Below are 4,315 nucleotides of genomic sequence, written 5' to 3'. Positions count from 1 at the left end.
AATCTGACGGTAAATAGAGGCACAAAAATTAATTTTATTAACGCCAAATTTAGCGTCGGATTTTTCGTCAAAATTTTCCGACGGTAACAGGATTTTAGTGAAATGCAGCGTTTAGGCAACATCGACCACCTTACCGTCGGATTTTTCTGCTAGTAAATTTGACGATAAATTTGGGGTAAAATTCAAACGCGAAACCCTTTCCCCTCACTTCTGCAAACTCTCTCCTACATCCCTTGCTCCACTGCGCCGTAACCAACACCTTCAGTCTTTCTGCGACCTAATCGAACCACCACCGCAGCGCCATCCTCTGCCATCTCCGTTGCCGTTCGAGACACCACCCTTCCTCCCTTTCTTCTCCCTCTTCTTTTCTCCTTTTATTATTCTTCTCCCTCTAACCGAAGCCATCGCTCCTTCTCTGCCTCTCTTCATCTCTCTGTTCTGACCTTTTTTCCGGCCACCCAGTGGCGCTGCAGTCCCGTCTTTTCCTTCTCTTTTCACCTTCTCCTTTTTCTTCCCCCTCTCTCTCTCTCTCTCTCTCTCTCTCTCTCTCTCTCTCTCTCTCTCTCTTTCTCCCTCAAACACAGCACCAAAATTATTCTGTTTCTTTATTTCCAGAGGTCTCGACACTTTGACAACCACCCTTCGCCACCTCTAGTTCCGGCAACATCATAGTGCCCCAACACTCCCTCTTCTCTTCTCTGTTTCATCTATATTTGTTTAGCACTCCAGGTTTTGATCAAACTATTTTTTTTTTCAAATTCTGTTTTGGTTAGTATTAGTTATTAGGTTGATTATAGTTGAGTAAGATTTAATTTTCTGGTTTTTGTATATTTAGGTTGTTAAAATAGGTTCAATTTATGTTAATAGGTTTGAACTACTGAAAGTGTTTGAAAATTCCTGATTGTTAATGGATATTGCTGCTGATTTTGTTTGTATATGCTGATTTGTGTGAATTGATGAAAAAATAATGCTTGTTTTTACTATCTCTTGTTTTTTATGCCTTTGCACACCAAGTGTTCGATGATGTGTCTTTATGACTATTTTGGATTTTAAATTGCATGTTGTAGCTACCATGTGATTTAGAATATTTGAGTTTGATTGACATAATTCATTGAGTATAAGTTGTGATGGTGGACTGCTTGAGATGCTAATATTTGTGATGATTGAGTTTTTGGTATGTATGTAGTGATATAATGTCATATTAGTTTGTTTGTGAAATGTTGATAGATAGTGTTTTAGACGCCTTCTAATTATAGATGAAACTTTACCGAAATTTTTGAAAAATCTAAATATAATAAAAGTTCATAGATAAGTTCACATTTGATTTAAACTAATAAAAATAAGAAGTCAAATTTGAATTTAATTTTGATATACTCCACAATGTAGCTCTTCTTACTTGGCTTCTTGCATCTTAAATGATTTTTGAATCTGAACTAATTCCAACTAACTTTGTTAATTGGGATGCTCTTTGCAGACATGATGATAGGCAGAGGTATCACAAATCGGCCTTGTGGTTGTGGTAAGGATTTGGATCCTCTAAAATTTGAATTTTACTTTAGAGAGTAAAGTGCGATATTCTACCTTTGAATATTTTCTTTTTCATATTTATTCTTGGTCCCACCTATGAAATCAATGGTGAGAGATCACACTTTACTCTCTAAAGTGAAATTCAAACTTTAGAAGATCCAAATCCTTGTGGTAAAAGGGAGGGTTTCTACTGGTATTCCTAGGACTTTTCAGTCATCGCCCTCTACTCCAACTACCCTTGTAACGTAACAAGCAATGGGTGCACAGGATCAGTCGTTCATCATGATCGCTAATCCTAACTACGGAGTTTCTTCTGCTATGCCACCCCGCCACTAGGAAGTCGTCCGGCTGCTTCACCAGAGTGGACTCCTCCACCATATCCATCTGCTCAACAGCCCGCTACTTCGACGATGACGTCATCTCTAGCGGCAGACACCGCAGTGCCAGAAGTGGGCGGTAAAAATTCAATATATTCAAATCTCAGCTAGTTTATATTTTCTATTTTTTTTAATTATTATTTAATTTCAATTAACTAGTGTTAAATATTTCTTTTTGTAAGAGAAATTTATATGGGACAAGACTTACGATGCCATGATCAGGAAGATCTTCGACCATTGGATGGCTAGACGACTTCAGCGGATGATGTAGGATGTACATGAGAGACGCAACCATCTCATTATTTGGCTCCACACAAACATTAAGAAGACATTGTACGTCCATTGGGAGACTGATGAGGGGTTCAGGTATCGCCGTCTCACAAGCATAGCTAACAGGGAATCGGCCAGCTCGTTGAAGTATACCGGCAGGTTAGCAACTTTCATGAAGATAAAAGCCAGACTAGTATGTAACTTGTTTTGTTTTATTATTAAGTTCGTTTTGTCTTTGACGTTTAATGTCATTATTACTTGATTTAATATATTGTTTCAATATGTGTAGTTTAAGTCATTTGGATCGTGATGCGACGATGGTGGAGACCTTCAAATATATTCACACCTTGAAGGACAACAAGGAGAGATTTATTGATTAACGGTCTGCGGATCATTATGTGAGTAAACATCATGTGATATAAAGTTTTCAATTAACTATCATCCTAATCATAATATATATTACATAGGAGTCCTACACGCAGAGACTGGAGGCCGCAACCCAGCAATCCCAGCATACTGGAGAGGACGGCAACAAGTCTGCTAATTCAGTCGTCAATCCTTATATGGTTTGGCGTGACATAGCATTTGAGCCGTACAAGAATCGCGTCTACGGGTTGGGATCATTCTTCACCAACAACCTCTGCATCTCCATATTGAGGGCTTCATCCGCATCTACCACCATCAATCTAAAGAAAGGTATAATGAGATCCTCCCACGCGTGTTAAACACAAATTCTCTCAGACTAGAGCTTAGGCAGGAGCTGGAGCGAATTCAGCGGATATAGCAACAAATGACGATGTACCACAAGAAGATATGTGTTGGTGGCAGCGATAATGGTAGTGATAGTAGCGCTATTGGAGGGGCACCATCATTACTGCCTAGTTCGCTGCCTTAGTAGGACTAGGAGGATGACGACGATGATGACTTTTAGGATCCGTAGTGATTAGGGTTTTGTTTTAGACTATTTGATTGTATTTTATTTATTTGACTTTTTATTCTGTTTTTACACTTGATATTTAATAAAATCATTATTTCGTTTCTATTATTTAGAATTTGACTACTAATAGTGTAAAAAACAAATTAAAAGAATTAAAAAAATTAAATTTAAATACTAATTGTGTTATAAAAACAAAAAAATGAATTATACCATCGAATTTATCGGAAAAAAATCCGACAATGATTAGGCGCGAAACAAAATAGTGTGGCGCCAAATTCTGCCGATAACCAAATGGTTTTTGGTCAAAGAATTAGCCGCAGAATTCACCGGTAATTACCGTCTAATTGAGAAATCCGCCAGTAATTGGTTACTAGCGAGAGTTATACCGTCGGATTGTTTCCAATAGTAATATGTTTACCAACAGATTATTTTCGTTATTCCGCCAATAAATCTAACAATATTTAGTGTTTTTCTTGTAGTGGACACCACACTAACTACAACATACATCTGACTGTCAGTCGTAATTGACTGCTAATATGATAAGTTTATGAAATTAGATCAAATCAATCCCAAATTGAGAGGGACCTTGAGGCATTGAAATCCCTTAATTTGGGGTTAATTTAATCTAATTTCATAAATTTATCATATTAGCAACCAATTAAGATTATTAGGTGTGTATTGTGATATCACTTAACGTGCCATATTAACAAATTCTGATGCCATCAACAACGAAAGTGACAGAATGGCTAATATGAACAACTTAAAATATTTGAAGGACGAAGTTAATTAAAAAAAATCATTTGATGATCAATTTAAAAAATAAATAATCTCTCAAAAATAAACTTGACCATTTACTCTTAAAGTTTGACCATTTACTTTTAGAATTTCTATTATAGTCAAATTAGTCCTTAAAAAATGGCTTATTTTTTAAATTTGTCTTTAAAATATTTTATCAATCAAATTAGTCCTTCAAAAATTGAAAAAGAGGGGATAATGAACAAAGTGAAAATTAAAAAAAAAGAACAAAATTAAAAAATTTTGTGTATTATAAGTTATGTCTTAATGTCTCAATCTAAAGGAGAGATATAAAATACATATATTTTATGTGCTTTCATATTTTGTTATTTTTGTATAAACAATTTAGGGAGCTGCTGATTCTCGATGGCAATGCAAAAAAAATTAATAAAGTTCATTAGTTGTTTCT

Source organism: Arachis duranensis, chromosome 8 (genome assembly GCF_000817695.3).
Source record: "Arachis duranensis cultivar V14167 chromosome 8, aradu.V14167.gnm2.J7QH, whole genome shotgun sequence".
Lineage (NCBI taxonomy): Eukaryota > Viridiplantae > Streptophyta > Magnoliopsida > Fabales > Fabaceae > Arachis > Arachis duranensis.
Note: the sequence above shows the minus strand (reverse complement) of the source record.